This window comes from Tinamus guttatus, unplaced genomic scaffold (genome assembly GCF_059628265.1).
Source record: "Tinamus guttatus ecotype Peru unplaced genomic scaffold, ASM5962826v1 Tinamus_guttatus_pri_ptg001150l, whole genome shotgun sequence".
NCBI classification, from domain to species: domain Eukaryota; kingdom Metazoa; phylum Chordata; class Aves; order Tinamiformes; family Tinamidae; genus Tinamus; species Tinamus guttatus.
The window spans coordinates 1,277,777-1,296,933 of record NW_028289684.1 but is presented as its reverse complement, the minus strand read 5'-3'; positions in this window follow the sequence as shown (position 1 = coordinate 1,296,933).

The following is a 19,157-nucleotide window of genomic DNA, read 5'->3' as shown; positions in this document are numbered from 1 at the left end:
GGAGATCTTCAAACCCTCTTGGACGCAGTCCTGTGCCACGTGCTCTAGGTGACCCTGCGTGTGTAGGGTGTTTGGACTAGATGACCTCTAGAGGTCCCTTCCAACCTTAAGGATTCTGTGGTTCTGTCTTAAGGGACAGAGAGTGTAATGGTTTTACCTCATTCAGGGTATCTGGAGCCATGGTCTAGAATGAGGATTAAGGATAAAATTCATGTATTACCATGGTTCAGCATGCTCTGCAGCTTGCTGAGGTTCATCTGCAATGAACATAAAGCCAACACATCTTAATTTAAGAATATTGAAAGAAGTTTTAGGTTAACAAATGACCTTCTGGTTTTGAGTAGGTGAGCATTTGTTTTGTGAAAGCTATTTTGGCACAGGTTAGTCCTGCCTTTGCCCAGTGCAAAGATTTAGATGGCAAGAACTGAGATTAACTGTTACAATATATTGGACAAAGAATTAGCATATCTCTTGATATTGAGTGGGTGATAAAGTAGTGGGTAAAATTTCATGTTGTTAAATGCAAAGAAAAGCACATGGGGAAAATCAGTCCTAACTTGGTATGTTCAGCAGTGGGGTATGAACAGGCTATCGCTACTTGGGAAAGGGATCTGCGAGTCATTTTCACAGAACTCTATACCTTTGCTAGCTCAGCGCTCAGATGCGGTGAGCAAAATCAAATAAAATATTACCAGTATAAGTTTTTGGTGTGCAATAGAGCAGTCTGTGAAGTTTCTGTCCTCTTATTTTGAAGTGAGTGGTAGAAATAGACAAGGTACAGCCAAGAACAGCGAAGATGATTGGTTAAATATATGAGCTAATTAGTCACTCAGTGCTAACTTCAGATTTTTCAAAATGGAAAAGGAAACCCTGCTATGATAGAGGTGTATAAAACCCCGAGCTGCCAGCAGAAAGTAAGTAAGTAACAATTGATTACCGTTTTTTTCACAAGAAAAAAATAGAGAATATCAGAATAATCTATCAGGTGGTAACTTTAAAATAAACAAAAGAAGAAATTATATGATATATAATTATAGCAAAGCGCTCATTGCTATGGGATAATGCGTTTACCTAGGCTCAGCGGGCTAATTTGTGGAAAAAATATCATCACTATATAGTAAATATAACATCTTTTGTATTGCTGAGTGTACTTGGTTTGTTCCTACCCTTATTCTTCCCCCGTCCAGCTCCTGTGGAGGCAGCATACTGGAGGACCGCAGCTAGGCAGCTCCAGTTCTGTCATTCATAACTTTTAGTGGTTCCAGCTTAGGGCTCTGGACAAGGAGGACGTGAGAAAGCTTCCAAAGGCCTGACATCTAAACAACCTCCCCTTTAGGGTACCAAAAAAAACATCAAAAAAACAGCTATTGTCAAGACTAGCACTGCCAAGGCCTGCACTGACGGCTACCTGGGTGAATTCGTTTCTCTAAGGTTGGGCTTTGCTGAAGGACCTGTGAAATACCTATATACAGGCACTGCAAAAATTGAGCTTATTACTGTGTTGCCCCAAACAAGGATGCAAGAAGGAAGAAAGAGGGAAAAATCAGCAAAAGAAAAGTCCTGCTTTTCCTACTGAGAGAGCTCAAGATAGGGAAACATCTGGCAATGTTCACAATAATTCAGACATTGTCCCAGACCTTAATTAGTGGCACAGGCAACTGTGGAACTGGTAGGAGGGAGGTGGATGGTGTCTGTGCGCTCCATCTGCTGCCTGCAGAGACGGGCACATTCTGGGCCAGGTGTTGCTGAGCATTGCTCTTGTCTAGCAGCAAGATAAGTTTAATTAAAGGGCTAATTATTCCCACTCTGGAACGGACCTATTGTTGTACTTGCAATCACATTCTAACTACTTTCCTGTGGTGTTCATGCGTTTTACATTTATCTTCTATTGTCACGTTACTGACTTGTTTTGCTTAAGTGAGGATAAGTCTTTGGTGCGTGTGAAAATTGGAAACAAAGGGACTTGGCTGGAGTCAAGTCTAGGTGATACTTCATTGTAATGGCATTTGTCAGCACAAAAAGGCATTTCATGCTGGCTTTCTAACTTTCTTGTGAAATAGGTATTTTACAGTTGCAGTAACTAAGGGCTAGGATCAGTGGAGAATAGGACCCAGATGTGTTTGTTCTGCTGCAACAGTTAAGAGCATCAGGCAAAACTTCTTTTTTGGTTAGACCAGGAGTAACCCTCTGGTTTCCAGAGAATTGCTGGATTTACTGTGTCTTGAAGTTTTAAAGTTTTTCTTTTGTGTATTTTATCCTTTTTTTTCCCATTCATTTTGAAAGCTGTGGTATAACCCATAGTTGCTTTCTGTGGCTTTATGGACAATGCAGTGCCCTGAACCTGCTCACTGCTGCACATAGATGTCACACAGTTTTTTTGGCACAAAAATATTTGAGACTTTCTCTTTAAGAAACTGTTATCTCCTGGGCTGTTGGCCCAAACTTACCTTTAGTCTTCACACACTTACTCAAGGACCTCCTCTCTAGGTGAAGGCCTAAATCTAGGGACAGGGCATCTTCCACATGCTGCTGAGATTTGCTATCCTCTCGTAGACCAAAAGTTGAAGTTCTGTTTTTACAAGGTCCATAAAAAAAGATGAACCCTGACCAGCAGACTGTCAGACAGCAGAGAGCTATTTATTGGGAATAAGAGTACTTCAAGGAAAACATATCTCTAAAAACATGCGGCTTATTTGCATTCTCATTCTCCTGTTTCCACAATACCCCAAGGACTCTGTGGTCTGCCTCTGGACTGGGAAGAGAGAAGGGATCCTCCCCAAATTAGTTTTGTGCCTGCCAGATTTTAGATTAAACACGACTGACCGTATCCTCTGGGCTTGGGCCTCTATTTTATGTCATTTCAGACCTTTTGTTGGTTAAAGCTTTGAGTCAGGTCAAATTGATATGTGGATTTTTTTCCCCCCTCATGTGGCCAAACTTCAAAAGACGTATTACTCATACTGTTTTAGCATTCAAGGCTTGCATTAATTACCCACTAATGGCTTTATGTTTTGCAGGAAGCACTTTATAACCTGCTCATGGAGCCAGGAGAACTATCGCTAGGATGGATAAGGATATACACATAATGTTTGTAACCTTAATATAATCTCTGAATATTCCATGATTCTGTAATGTCTGTCATGCTGGGCTTGAGCCCTGTTGCTGATGAACTGCCTGAGGCACTGGGTTGCAAATGCATTCTTTCACAGTCTAAAACAAAGCAGAGAAAACCATATAATGAATTCCAGTCGTGCAACGTTATGGGTTAAGGAGAAGTGCCACTCCTTTACTAGGCTAGTTGTAAGAAGACATTTTTGAAACCACATATCTTAAATGATAGCAGCCACCAGCCAAAACTCATACTTGTATCTATGTATAAATTAGAAATGTAGAATAGATGCAAAAAGTTGAATGCTTTGGAAAATGTATTTGTGGAAAGACCATGAAACCTGAGGGAGAGAGCAATGTGAAATGCATGGTGAAAGATCATTTAGGAGTGTGGGACTTGAGAAAACTGAGAGGGGGCTTTTTTGAGTTGAATGCTTGTCCAAGTGGCCATAGCACTGTGTGCAGTTCCATAGATTTTGTTTTGTTTTTTTCAATTTATGCCATGGAAAGAAGCACTTAAGCTTTTATGTCCTTCATAAAGAAACGGGATCTGTTCAATGAATCCATCTTTGGTTATTTTCCATTTAAATGGGAAAGAAACTTTGCAAGTCCCTGAATTTTTGGCTTTTGAGGTGAGAAAGGGGTAATCATAACCTTCAGGATTTTGAAGCCTATACAAGCAGTTTAGGATTTATTATGCTATGACAGGGAATAATTATAGTCTGACAACTGCTATCAAGATTTTCAACATAAGCATGTCTAAACCAAATCCTATAAGCGTGACTGAAGGCTGAGGTGCAGGGGAACCCCACAAAACCACAATTAAGATTTTTTGTTCTACAGGGAGACCTGAAAATGTAAAACAGTGCCAAAGAGGCTCAGACTTAGACAATGTTTATCTAACAGGATGTTCATTTGTTTTAGCTTCGATTTTGAAAGTGCAATGTTTCCACAGAAGTATATATTAACAACAGTGTTGTGAAAGTTGTGAAGCCAAAGGGAAGGTGCACGATGGTCTTGTCAAAATCAGTTTGGGAAGGAGAGGGGCAGCCAGCAGTGGACTAACCACTTTTTAGAGACTACTTAGAGAAGTTGGATGCACTTGAATTAATGGGGTCAGACTGAATCTATCTGGAAGTGCTGAACGAGTCAATGGATGTGATTGAGATGCTGCTATCTATCATCTATGAAGAATCATGGTAATCTGGGGGAGGTGCCTGATGATCACAGAAGAAGGCTATTACTCCAACTCTTGCAAAGGTAAGAAAACACCCAGGCAACAGCTAGACTGGTCAGCCACTCTGTGGATCGGTGGAGCACATCGTCTTGTGACCCTTTCTCACACATGGAAAGGACAAGATGACAGTCACAAAAGCCACCATGGATTTATGAAGGGCAAAACAGCTTTGGCAACTTTGTTGCCTTCAATTGAGAAATAACTGCCTAAATGGGTTTAGCACAGGATCAAGTGGCCCAAGGAGTATGTGGAGCCAAAGGCACGGCTGACCTGGGCTAGTGTTTTTGTTTTATTTGTTTATTTATTTATCTAGTGTTTTTTTTTTTTTTTTTCCGGGGGATTGTGAACTGAAGCACATGAGTAACTGTTGAAATGCAGTTGGTACAATACTCAACTTTTCAATGATGTAAGGAGCTACAATAGCTTTTGGAAAGACCTAGTGGATGTATATACCTTTTTATAACAAGATAGGGCACCTGCTAACATTTGGAGAATGAATCAATCTTCTTTACTTGCGTACAGAAATAGAGTTTACAGTCACAAAAGGACCCTGGTCTGCAGTGGACCAGCAATACCCAGAGACTGGAGATGCTAGCAAACTATATCATCAGCATCTCACAACAACTAAAACTTTAAAACATTTTTGAAACTTGAAGTGGCTTCTTCAGGTAATAGTGCACGCCTTAGAAAAAGATCACAGTTCTGATTTTATTTGCGTATGTCACTCAAGCTCAGTTTGAAGCCTCCCTCCCTTCGTGTTGAGTGGAAGGGCCAGGTCTAAATGTATCTCTATGGTGCTCTGCAGTGTTTTTGTTCCCAGTGGGTGGGAGCAGCTGTACGTTACTTTCCTGGCGTTATCCAATGTAACGGTTTGAATCTGGGAGGCCCAAATGCTGCACTGAAGCTTTCACACTGTAATGTGGGAAGGATCAATGCATCCAGTTGGCTACAGAGTGGCTAGGCAAAGAGTAGTCTTGCTGTATTGCTTTGTTATGCTTTTGCATGATTTCTAAGAAACTCACAGAATATTGGCAATTTTCCAGAGTTCAGGAAAACCAAGCACATTGCACCAGGGTCAGACACTTAAGGCTTCTTCTGTGTTAGTCTTATACGGCATGTCCGTGTAGTATAGCTTTTCTGAACTGGTGAGATGCTTATGGTATGTCCTAAGTGTGTACTACACAACAAACACCACTGGAAAACCTTTTGAAAGCAGCCCCTGGTACTGAGTAAACAGTTAGAGGCTGTATTTAAAAGTCCTTTCTGTTCATTATTCATGAATGCAATATGGTATGAGGATCAGTGATTTTTATGGACAATAAATTCTGAACTCCCTAAATGAGAATATTTGTTATAGAAACCTGATTCTAAGAGAATTTTTGGAGAAGGCACATAGAAATATTCTCTCATTTCTGGCTGCATCTCTTACAGTCAGAGAGCTTGTTTACCTAATCTGAATATTTGACCTTTATACTTTTTGGAAATGCTATTTTTTTTTCTTCTTAATTATGTGGAAGGAACACTTCCTTTCAGAGCTCTGATGGACTTCTCTATAAATAGCTACTCACGTAGCAGAACTTCACACCGGAGCCTTCAGCAAAGTCAGCATCCCTAGGACTTTTTAAGCCTGAGATAGGAACCGCGTGGAGTTTAATCATTAATCACCAGTCTTTAATTAACAGCTCTGGGCTTTGAACAAAAGGTGCTTACTGCAAGGCTGCTGAGGGGCCCGAACTCTTCAGAGTGTTTCCATTTGGAGGACCTGGTGGCCTTCAGAGGGGGTTGGTGAGGCAAGCTACTCCTCGTGTTAAGGGTCATGCTTCTCAGGAAGAGCAGATGTTCGCGGCCTGATCTTCATTTTCACAACTGTCCCCTTGGCTGCTGGCAGGTTTGAGCTGACTCAACTCAGGCAGCCAGCTCCTGTGCCCAGCCCTGGTCTTGCAAGGGCTCCAGCATCTCCAGAGCCCTGTTGCCTCCATCAGGTGAGCTGGGTCTACTGCCAGTTGCTGCAGGCTTGGAAAATTTTATAGGGGAGTGCTCAGAATTGAGCATTTGGGAGAGAAGGAAAACATTGCTATAAAAGTTGACTCAGCCAATGTTTTTCTGCATTCCTGCTGCTGTGATTGAAGATATTTGTTTTTAATATACATTTCTCCCATTTGTAGTCTGGCTTTCCTGTAGTAAAAACTAAAGGGCAGATCCTCAGCTGATATAAATTGGCTCCACTGAAGTTAATGGAGCCATGCTGGTTTGTACCAGCTGAGGGATCTGGCTCGTGCTGTAGTGTTCGATACCCTCTTTGTAATGCTGTAATTATGATCCTAATTTGGTAAAATGGCTTCACAGTGTAATAAAACCATCCCGGAGACTGGAAGATGAAGGGGTTCACTCTCCAACCAACATGGTATTTTGCAACAAGACTTTTTTTTTGTTTTCTTTTGGTCAGATAATGCTTTAACCTCCAAGCTCTTTAGAGAAACCATACCAGCTCTGACAAAACTTTCCCCAGGAAAGCCTTGGCTTCAGTGTGCAAGTCTGCCTGTGCATGTGGAAAAGGCACTTGACATCTCCATTTGATCTTCAGAGGGCAAGAGGTTTACTATAGAGCGGTTAAAACCCTGAGATAACTCTATTTTTCAGAAGTCAAGGTTATCATAGGAGCAGGTAGAACATCGATGATTTTACTCATTCTCTACCCAGTCTACTTATTTGTCATCTGGCAGAGGCAGGAGAGACGGCCAGTGGACTTGTGTAAAGCTGTGTCCTTCCTGGTTCCGGGGATAAATGATGCAGTGGGTTCTTGTGATCAGTGATCCTTGTGATCAGCTCTTCAGCAAACAGCAGAAGACGCCTCACTTGGGGAGAACATGCTAACCTAGTCAGTCTTTGTTGCTTAGAGCTGTTCAGCACCAAAGGGAGTAAAAAGACACGAAGAGATAAATAAAGGCAGATAGATGCATAGCTAGATCCTTGGAAGAAATGTGTTGTTTGCAATTGCATTGCTGAACTGCACACAGGTTTTTCTGTGGCAGGAGGGACTTTTAAAGGGACATTGCTAAATGGAGGCAGTAAACTTGAGTTCAGAGGATCGTGAATTGAAGCTTTTGGCTAGAAGCTGAAATACTGTTACTCTTCACTAGGCCCTTTTAACTTCATGCAGGCCTTCCAGGTGCTGTTGGAGGATGAAAGCAACCAGCTGTTCTTTGGCGAGCTTGGAAAGCAGACGGCAACAGGACTAGTGCAAAAGCTGAAAAAGTAGAAAACTTGTATGATCAGTCCGCTGTGTCATGTGAACACAGGGAGTAAATGATGAAATGATCCCTTCACTTAGAAGTTTTTAATAACTACTTTAATAAGTTTAACCCCTCTTGTCTTGAGAGAAGTTTGCCTAATCTATCTTTATTTGGGAAGAAACTTCCCTGTAGGTGTCCACTGTGGTGGCCTACTACGCTTCTGTGGTTATTCAGGTATTGGCTTTTGAAATGGATGGTGCATCTGTTGGTAGGTCTCTAATGACATCTAATTTCTAGGAAATTTCCAACATGTAATGGAGGCTGAATTAAGGCCATGTAATTCCGTGGCTTTTCACATATAAGATAAAATTTTCGCCCTCTCTATATAGTTTTCCTTTCAAGAATGGTAAGTTCTGTTTTAGGGTACTGAAGTTGCTACTTCTCTCTTTTGCGGCTTGCCAGTATATTGACAGTGATAATGTAGGAGGAACACTAAGACAAACTCTGAAGTGATCTTGCCTTGCATTCCCCTGAATATCCACTGAGGGGGAGTGGGAGAAGGCCCGAGGGTAACAGGGGAAGTAGGCCTGAGGGTAAAGGGAGATTAAGAACGCACATTAGGAGTGATAAAATTATCAGAATCTCATAGATTAATCAGAGGTTAACTCAGAGGTTACAAAGAAATGCCTTTAATTTGGTTTACATTTCTCCAAAACTTTTTAAGTATTCTTGTGGAATATTATTGAAAGGAAGTGGAATTATTGTGAGTTATGCAAACAGAAGGAAAACATGGTCCTTTTTTCGGACATGTCCTGCAGTATTTGAGAGCTGTTGCTGTCACTGCTTCTAGCAAGGTCATTTCTCTTAATACCATCCAGATGTCTGTCCTCAGGGTCTGTCTAAACATGGTTTTCCCCACCCATGTTCCTTCACCTCCCTGTTTATTCCCTCTTGTTCTCCTTCCACTGCTTTTTGGTGTATTTTTCTTTATTCAACTCTCTCATTCCATCAGTGATGGAATTCCATCAGTTTATCTCAGAAAGGAAACAAAGCGGGTAGCCTCACTCCAAAGTACTGCTGTTTGATTCTTCTTGTTTTAATTATGTTTCAATTGTTTTAGGTATTCATAACATTTGCCTTAAGCAGTATTTTGATAGGTAGAAGGCACAGAAAGTCAAACTCTAAGTGATCTTGCCATGCATTCCCCTGAATATCTACTGAGCGGGAGGAGGGTGAGTGTGAAGAGTGATTTGGAGGTCTTCAAAACCTGCCTGGATGCCACTCTGTGCCACGTGCTCTGTATGTCCCTGCTTGAGCAAGAGGGTTGGCTGGATGATCTCTAGAGGTGCCTTCCAAGCTCAATCATTCTGCGATTCTGTGAACAGGATAGTATATTTTACTTCCGAGGCCCTTGGAAGTTGAAGGCTGTGCCTGTGTCAGGTCTCATTCAGCTTCTTGGGAGCAAGGGCCTTGTGGAAGAGCAGTCAAATGTTGCAATAGTCCTTTCAAGGTGAATATGAACCAGTCTGGCTTATCTGGGTAAAGATGAGATACAGAAGTCCCTCACCAGGTAGTTCAAGAGAGGTGTGGGTTAAATGTCTTCCTGCTGCTAGAAGGCTGTGCCATTGCAAAATTTAAATATTGCTAAATTTTTAAGTGCCGAAATAGCTGAAGAGACACATAAACAGAATACCGCCAGTGTCCAAGGGTTCTTCACCTGAGCTGGCAAGTCCTGTTGACTCCTGCTTCCAGAGCTGCCCTGGTCTCTGAGCAGTAGTCACATTACTACTTATTTAAATAAGAGTTTTCTTACATATTTAACACTAGCAAACAAACTAAACTATTTTTGATTTTTTGAACTTTCAAATGATATGATCCAATTTTAGCCTATATTCACTTTGTTTTAAGGAAAAGTTTGTTATTCTCTAAGCCCTGTTAGAAGAATGAAAACTTTTCTTGCTAAGATCTAGTAACAACTTGTTGCAACAATTTTTAAACTTTATGTACTATATTCAAATTATGCCTACTACTGGGATATTCAGTGTATATGTGACAAACTACAAGTCCCTGTTAAAGGTGAAATTTGGCTACCTTTAGCCTTCACATTATTAAAGCTTGAGAGTGAATAACAAATTAGAAATTCTTGCATTTAACATAGGCTCACCGTAGAAAATGTTCTGGCTGTCTGCTTAAAAGGGAACACTGCTGGCCAGAAAGTGGACTGTTTCCCATATCACAAGAATGGTCTTTTTGGGATCCACATGGAACAGCAGGAGGTGGCTCTGGTTTCCGGAAAAGACAGGAATCTCATGCTGGCAGCTGGCATTTAAAAATAGGCTTTTTACTACTCTGTCAAGGAGGCAGATACATGGGGGCAGGAAAGATTTGGGTTTTATTAAAGAGTTTTGAAGGACCAGTACTCACAGAGGAAAGGGGTTTGCATGCAGTTTTTAATTTGGGGGCAAAGAGAAGGATGTTTTTTTCTGGGGACCTCTGCAGAATCCAACTGTATCTGATTCCAAAGCCAGGTGCCGGTGGTCAAGTGGCTACCTAGAGTACCCTGACCTAGAGAGCTCAAAGAACCTAGGGCTCTGGGGCTTTAGTGCCCTGTTTCTGAAAGGAAGAGGCAGAGCGTATTACCACAACTACAGCCGTGGGGTGAAGAAAGACATTCCTACATCAGATCAAACAAAGAAAATCTTTGGAGCATATGGACCCCAATGTGCGGTCCAAGTACAACAGCTTGGTGAATGTCCTGCAGGGAGACTTTTACTAGCGCTGCAACAACAATTTATCATTACCTGAAGGTTTGATGGGTCTGGTGCTCCTCGTCTTAATTGACCTCGGCTGGAGACCTGCATTTAGAGTCCAGCTTAGTCACAAAGGACTTGGTCTGTACTTGGGGCTTAAAGAGGATATTTATCAGAAAATCACATGATTAATGGAACTGAGCAGTCTCTGTTCAAGAGTGGCCAGGAATTGAATTAGCAGAGCAGGGATTTTGGCAGGTGCGGAGAGCCGGCAAACCCGAGACCTCAGCCTGGGGTGCTAGGGAGCCTCTGGCCTAGCTGGGATGCAGCCGCTGGAAGGTGGGTGGCTTTGAGGGCTGGAGGTGGCAGCGAGGCACAGAAATGTGCAGGGCTTGTGTGGATAAAGCACTGTGTGCAGACCCTAACCCTTCCACCAAAGCAAGGATTGGCTGCCGGCCTCCGGCAGGAAGGGCTGAAGTAAATCCGAGGTTACCAGAAGTTGATATCCCCAAGTAAATGGCGATAGATGTGAAGATTTAATGAATTTAATGAAATAGGAGATTATCACACGTTTTCCTTTTTGCCTGTTTTTCCCTCACTCTTGCTTCTTTTTCCCTCCATGTCAACACCAAACAAGACAGGACTAAAATTAATGGGGAAAGCAGCAATTAGCAAATTAGGTTAGCGGCGTGTTGCAGTGTGCCATGGCTGCCAGGTGTGAGGGGCTCTGGCAGTGTATTTATTAATGGCTGTCAGAAAAGTGACACTTTGATGAATGGAGCTGGGTAATCGGCACCCTCCGACAGCGAGCGCTGAGAGGCCTCAACGTGCTAAACTGCAAAATCAAACCTTTTGTAACCCCCATACAAAAATACAACAACAAAAGTGGCTGCAAGAAGGATATGTTTTTCCATAAGGAATTCACATTCTCCCTTAAATATCTCTTCCTGTGACTTTCTGGGGAAGAGTTGTCCATTTCTTCTTTTCTTTGAAATATAGGACACAAAAAAATTATAAATTCTAGCAGCCTAAAAGTATATGGTTTGCTTTGCTGTTTTGCAGATATTCTAGTAGTGTTATCAAAGCCAGTAGTGCTACTCTCATCCCTTCTGGAGTTTTGCCCTTTAAATATAATTGTATTAATAATCCATAGACTGAGCTTGTGAACTAACTTGCTATGTAAGAGACATATTAATGTCTCTTTTGACTGATGGTCAGCAATTACACTGTTCTTAATTAATGCTTCTGACATGTGACTTCTAGGAGTCCACACTGCATATAGGAACAGGTAATTAATCTCCGAGTCCGTAAGGTGGAACAAGTCTGACACAAAGTTGTACCAGCGGCATTGTTGCATCCTCATGTTTCTGCTCTTTGTAATTTTAGCTCTGAATGAGCCCTGTCTGATGAATATATCATTACTGCCAGAAATCAATTAGGGTAGTGATCATTTAGGAGCTAAACAATACTGGATAGGCACTCAGACTGTGGCGCAAACGTGCGGGGGGAATTGCTAATCCCAAGCTGTAGGTGAGTGTTCAAATTCAGGGCTCCAAACTCTTAGCCAACATTGAATGAGTTTAAGGGAAGATTTCTTTAAAAAAAAATCAGTACTGAAGCCCTTGAGGAGGTAAATCTAGCTAGCGTTGGGATAGCATCTGGATAAAAGATTGTTCTGCAGAATGGCAGAGTACAGGGAATTTTTTTCTGAGGTTTCGGGCTCTGTGTTGCTCATGGCTGGTAAGTTTGGTCCAGCAGTTTGAAATCTCAGCACAGAGTTGGTCAAATCCCCCAATTCCATGGAGGAATTGGATACATTTTTATAAAATCCTCGTTCTGGTTTTGGCTGGGTAAAAGAACTGTGTAAGTTTTGATTAAAAACATGAGAATAAATGTAAGTCATATCCCAGGCACTCATCTGTTCTTCTAGTTTGAAATGAAGCTGAATGATCTTTCTGGAGTTATTCTTCAGGAACTGTGGGCTTGTTAAATTTGGATTGGCACTTGCAGCAAATCTGAAATTGTTCTCTTATGCTTTAATAATTGTATTTATTTTCCTAATTTGGCTGGAAAGTTTATCAGAAGATTATTGAACTTTTAAAAGCACAGTCTGCTCAGACTGCAGGAAATACTTCAAAATAAACTTTCCTTCTGAAACTTTGCTCTGGTTTTGCTCGCTGTCTAGCAAAAGCAGCCTGCACGCGTGTTGCATAGGTGCAAGGAAAACCAAACAACTCCTGAACTGAACCAGTTGCCTCCTTTTGGCCCCAGTTGTTTCCTTTACATGGAAGAAATCAATGGGTCTCTGCCAAGAACAATCAGCCGTGTGGCTGGTCAGGCCCTGCCGTGGCCGGGCTGCAGCCACCCTGCTGCACCTGCGCCGTGGTGCCCGCGGTTCCTGCAGGACGCTCCTGCCCACGGCCAGGCAGCTCTGCTGGAGCCCCATGCAGGCACGGTGCTACTGCGGCTCTGCAGACCAAACATTGCAAGTGTTCTTCTTGATTTCAAGGCAAATTGTTTCTCCTTTTAAATCGGGTATCCCTCTGAGCAGCTCTGAAAGCAGAGAAAATTGCTCGCGCGTTATTGCAGTGACCAGCAGAAGCTGTTCTCAAGTTGCTTGGGTTTCTTAATGTGAGTTGTATTGTTGTTAATAAACGGTGCACAAGGGTCTCACGCTCTTGTACGCAGAGGACTGAACAACCAAAAATGTCTTTTTTTATGGACTCTTGCAGCCCACAAAATGCCACCTGCGGGCCCATCGGCTGTGCCCCAGCTCCTCCAGACTCCCGCTGGCTCCTGCGCTCCTCCGCTCCCGTTCCCCCAGTCCGTGGGCAGGTGTGTACAGCATCCATCCTTCGGCCGTCTCATGTTCATGTGTGTGAAGTTGATTCACGCACATTGTTTTTTCAGGTGACTGTGAGTTTTCCTGCCTTCTGCAATTAATTCCAATGAAACAAGCATGTTTTCCAAGTTTCCCTGAGATTTAGTCTAACTCCTAGTGTTTCCTGAGTTTCAGGGTAAGCACAACTCTCTTGTTTCACTGATGAAATATAGAAGTTTATGGGTCTATTGCAGACCTGTAAACTCAGGTCTTCAAAATCCTACATTAGTGTGTTAGCTACCTGACTGTTCCCAATCAGGCACTCTCACTACATAATTTTCTTCCAATTTTAAAGAGAATTTGCTTTCCGTGTTCTGTGTTACATGGTTTTGCTAAGTCTTCTGTCACTGCAAAACATGTACCAAATATTTTTCTCACTTATTTCAGTGCTTATGGTTTACATTTACTTAATATTGACTGCACAGAAGTCAGCAAAGGAAAGACCTCTGACTTTTCCTGTAGTCTGTGTCTTGATTGGCAAGCCTTCCAGCTGCAGCAATCAATCATCCTGCACCGATGGAAGCTCAGTGTGTAAGCAAAGATAAATGACTTGTCCAGGTTGAGCTTGTCTCGGCTTTAAAAAGAGAAATGTTGCTAGAGGTGCTCTCTGCATGTGCTGGCCTGGTGTGACAGGAGAGTGCCTTTACCCATTGCTTATGACCCGTTTGCTATGGCTCTGCTTCAGAAATGGCCCGTTAGCATCAGTGTTAATTCCACTTCTCACGGAGATCTGGGCATCCTCACCTGTACTAAGATGAGCATTTCTTTGTGACAGTGTGATTTGGTATCCACCTGTCAAACTGTTTTGTTTTCTTGTTGCTGCCACCTCCATAGTGTTGTCATTTTCCAGATATATGGTGTGCAATTAATGACAAAGTTATTTCCAGGTTGTTTTCAAAGACTAGATTGAGAGGACTGAGAGTCTGAGAAGCAAATGTTTTAGTGTTTTAGACCTTTTTTTTTTTCTTTTATTATTTGCTTAGTTTGGGGATACTTCTGGAGGGAAATAACAAATATATTTATGTTTAAGGAGCAACCAGAGTTGCCTTTATGACAAAGAAGCAGAGCACAAGGCACGTGCCATGGCCAGGGAAAGCAGTGGGTTCAATATGAGGGCAGGATTCCTGGGCTTTCCCAAATTCTGGCAGTATGGGCAGTGCTAGGTCCTGCCTGTTTGCAGGGCTGGTGCCACGAGGTGGTGGTTACCTGTGGCGTGGGCCAGATCCCGCCTTGCAGGCACCAGCCGGGTGAAAGGATGCGATGGGACCTGGTCTGAAGGCCTAGTGTCCTCCCTGGTGCTCCTCCCTGCCTGTAAGGGCCTGCTGGGCAGAGGTGTCACCTGGGCTATATGTATTTTATTACAGCTGTGATTTCTTTCACAGGAGTAGTCAGTCTGCTTTACTGGAGACCTGGAGACCCTGTAAGGAGCACAGAGATTGGTTTTGGCCACCTTTGCTCCCCAGGACACTTCTGGCCCAGACTCAGGCCAAGCGCAGCCGACACTCAGGTTCCAGTGATGTGCAGAGGGACTGGAGCAGGGACCCAGATGTTCCCCAAGATCTGTTCTGGGGCTTGTTCTAGGGTTGCTTGTCTTGACTCTTTTTCTTCTGAAGGAATATCCTCAAATATTTCCACTATGCCTGGTATTACTAGGTATTCTAATTTCACTTTGTTATTTGGAAAAGGGGAGGGGGAAAGGAGCAAATGCTTCTCTTTGCCTCCTTTTGGCCCCAGTTGTTTAAAACTTTATCAGTCTGATCCTCTGCACTGATAATGCTCCCAAGAGCAACAAGCTGTTTTCCTCCCAGGTGAGGACCTAGAGCTCATGGCATACGAGCTGCCCCAGGGAAGTGTGGCTTTCATGCACAACGGTGCCAACCTTCATGCTTTTAGGCTGCATTGTGTGGGAACATGCCACATTCTGCCTTATGCTTTCCAAATATCGGCCACGCTTAGGTTTTGATTTTTAAAAGGGTGAATGTTGGAGGAAAAGGCAAGAAATTACCGTTTGCTTCAGTGGATTTTCTGAGCATTGTAAATATTTTATTCCCAATAACCTGCAGGTGCCTATTGGGTGGGGGAGATGTGTGCCAAGCTTCAAGTGTGTGTGTGTGTGTGTGTGTGTGTGTGTGTGTGTGTACATGTCTCCTGTGATATACGGAGCTCTAGCTCTGCAGTTGCTATTAGTGTTAATGGGCTAAAACCCTTTGCATCAAGCTGAGAATATACTCTTGCTAATTGTGTACTCGCTGTCCTCCGGGACCTATGTTAGAATGATGCATCCGAGGAGAGGCGCTTCCAGCGGTACGATGCATTGGGATAAATAAATAAGGGTCTAAAGTTAGACACTGGTTCAGTGAGGCTGATTCAGTGCCAGTATTATCACACTGGGAAATCAGATAATAGTGATGCCAACCTTTATCCTCTTGGTCCTGGCCTAGTCCATTCCTGCATGGTACCATCTTCAGAGTAATACATCACCGCTCGGTCTCACCTTGATGATGTATGATGCCCATAGATCCTTATAGCGGGAGTGCACTCTGATGTATTGCACCAATACATCATGGACAGAGTTCGCCCGGGTGATGTATTAGTGCCCTGAGAATGTATTACTCAAGCGGAGGTATTGTTCAGGGATAAAGCCAAGCCAAGGAGTGGATTCAATTTAATTACAGTGCAAATGATAGTCCGGCGCCAGCAGCATTTTGGTGCTGAGACACTGGCACCCTTTGGAAATATGAGCGGTGGCTCCGGTGCCGTTGAGTTACATCACAATGTACCAGGAGGAAATGTGCCATATTTTACAGGAGCAGCCATTTTTCAGAGAAATAGAGAAGGACAGTTGTGAGAACTGTGTAGGGAGCAATACTGCAGTGTGCTGAAGCCTCCTGAGTCAACCGTGCTGGAGGGCGACAGTAGAAACAGGTCACTTTTCACTGTCTGTGAACAGTCAACTCTCTCAGTGGAGAGGAGTAGCTCAGTGTTACAGCAAGAATGAATAAAGGTGATTTTTAAAATTTTTTATTCTACTTTAACACTGAATTTGCTGCCCCTTAAGAACTGGATCCCTCCTAGTGAAATACATCTGGACAAAATATTCTCTTTGCAATCAAGGAGATGAGCTTTGAAAAAGCTCAAACGTCATGTGCAAACATATTCTCCTGTTGTCAGTAATATGTTTTCATGAAAAATTTCACAAGAGGTTTGTGCAGTTCTTTTGGGATCTCCTATGCAAATTTGATCAAAAACTGTAGAGAAAACAGTTATATCATTCAAAAGGAACCGTGGGCTATCATTGGTGAGAAACCACCAAGCAGTATTGTCAAAAGAAGAGTAGTTTTTTAAGAAGATCACAGGTAAGAAACTAAACCTTGTGAAAATTTCCTTTGGAGGTTTGTCTCTTTGTCGAATCTTTTGTGCACCTCTTGCAATCTCTCAATACGCAAACAAAAATGTACATCGGTTCTCAGTCAACTTTAGTTCCAAATAAAGCCCTGTAGGGTTGTCTCCTAGTCTTGGAGTTTTTGATATGGAGATGATGTGTGTGTATGTTATCTCATTGTCAAAGAACACCATGCTTTAAACCACCTGCTTTTTGTAATGTCCTTGCTTGTAATGGAAGGTCCTTCAGAAATATGTAGAGACATGAGATTTGATCTGAAATTTCAGACACGATCAATTAGGTGCCTCAAGAGTACCACGCTCCTCTGAAAGCTCAAAACAATTTTAACTGCAGCAAGGTAGGGGGATGGCTCCTTTTTGGATACAAAGGATAAAATCCTGCTCCTGTTGAAGTCAGGAGGATCTCTGTGCAGTCCGGATTGGATCCAGTCTCTCCCAAAATGGTTTCTGAGCGTTTTCCATAAGAGATGTTTGATTATTCTTTTAGAGAAGTATTCACATTGAACTGAGGGTGGAAAGATGACCGCAATACTTGGCTTATATTCAGTGTTTTCTATCTATAAATGCATTTGCCAAGGAAGGTAAATATAGGTTTGTAAATGAGAGGTTTGCAACACAAACAGATGAGGTGAATTGTGCAAGGTCACCTAGCAAGCGGTGGCAGGGAGCAGGGTCTGGTCGGTCTGGCTCACACCATCTGACACCTTGTCATGACTTCACTTCTGCTAATACCTTTGACTCATTTGCTCCGCTGTTTCAAGTCAAACCTGCCTCCTACCTACCTACAGTGTAAATCTGTGAGGCTGGGATTTTGGAGGTAAGCATAATGGAGAGATAAAAGTGTCTATTTTCTCTCTGCTGTCTTTGGAGTATGCAATGCTCCCAAGTCTGCCCTCTTGTATCGCACATCAGTGTCTGAATCAGTGCACGACTCTCAAAGCAGTTTGTCCCTCCCGTGACCGGTTCATCGCCACGCTACTGCTCAGTGGAGCCTACGGTTTGGAGTGATCCCTATCGTCTTGTGATAACTGTTGTAAAAGTTTCTAAAAATAGAATTTCCTCTTGCCCATGTCTTCTTGCTAACTCAGCTGTTTTATTTTTAACAGAAAGGCATGTTGACACTAAGCAGAAATATATATATAAATCTCTCTATTAAACATAAAAAGATGCTGTGTCTGAATAAAAAGGAAAGGTGCCCCTTGGATATTTTTAAAGCTTCTAAAAATAGTCTCAAGCCTGTGACAAAACTTACTGGGCTGGAATAGTTGTGGACAGTGCTGTGCTATGGGTAGGATCATGTCTCCTAGTGCTTCTAGCTGGCATGTGCCAGAAGGGAGACTAGTTACATAAGGGTCTCTTTAAGGAATTAACTGAAGGTTGCTCTCTGGAAGGCTAAACAGCAGCAGTTCCAATATAGTTTTTCTGGTGATCTCTCTTTTTTTTCTTGCTTGCAACTGCCCTGGAGATTGGGAGCCCATTTCTGCAAGCACGTCTTTGTTGGAGACCTGCATCCCTGCTGTAAGAACCGCTGCAGTGACAGGGTAGTGAGGGGAGCAGCAGCTTCTTCTCTTGGTATTTTCCAGTATAAAGAGAGGAGGACTGTTAATTTTGCCTCATAAGCATAACCCACATTTGGTTGGAAGAAAGGGAAAACTTAGGTACTATTTCTGCTCTACGCCCCTCCGCTCTCCGGGTTGTGGCACAACCTCATGTGCAGCTGATGGAGCCTCCAGCACATTTGAGGGGTAAAAGTCTCATCATCAGAGGAGGAAGGCAGGTGGGAGCAGAACTCTCCAAAGGGGCACAGTTTTACAAGGTTCCCACCACTTTCCCCCTCCCATAGCAGAGGGTTTTGTCTCCTTGCTTTGACAAATACCAGATGAACTGTGTGCGTGTTAACGCCTGGTGAGTTGGAAAGGACTCTGGAGAACTTCTAGAAATTCTAAAAGATAAGATGATTATTATTAAGAAATATTTATTGGTAAACTGGTGACTGCTAAAAGCTTATATGGAGAAGAAAAGAGCATTATAAAGGTGAGGGAGATCTATTGTTTGCAGTTAGAAAAAAAAAAAAAAACTGACTCAGATGCATTAAATATTAGCTTGTTTCCATCCCAAAGTGAAGGATCAGCTATCCAAAGCAGCCTGTATTTACATTGAAGTTTAGTGCTTATTTCAGTTGAATTTCTGCTCATGTGAATGTGATTTTTTTTCAGAGGAATATAACTGGTCTGGGTCTCCGATATAGGAGGAAGTGAGGGCACTAGAGAGGGTCTAGTATAGAGCGACAGAGATGATTAAGGGACTGGAGCATCTATCATATGAGGAAAGACTGAGCTGGGCCTGTTTAGCCTGGAGAAGAGAAGATTGAGAGAGGATCTGACCAATATGTGCAAGTACCTGAGGGGAGAATGTAGGGAGGATGGGGCCAGGCTCTTCTCTGTGGTGGCCAGTGACAGGATGAGAGGTAACGGGTGTATGTTGAAACACAGGAAGTTCCCCTTCCATGTGAGAGAGAACTTCTTTCCTGTGAGGGTGCCAGAGCC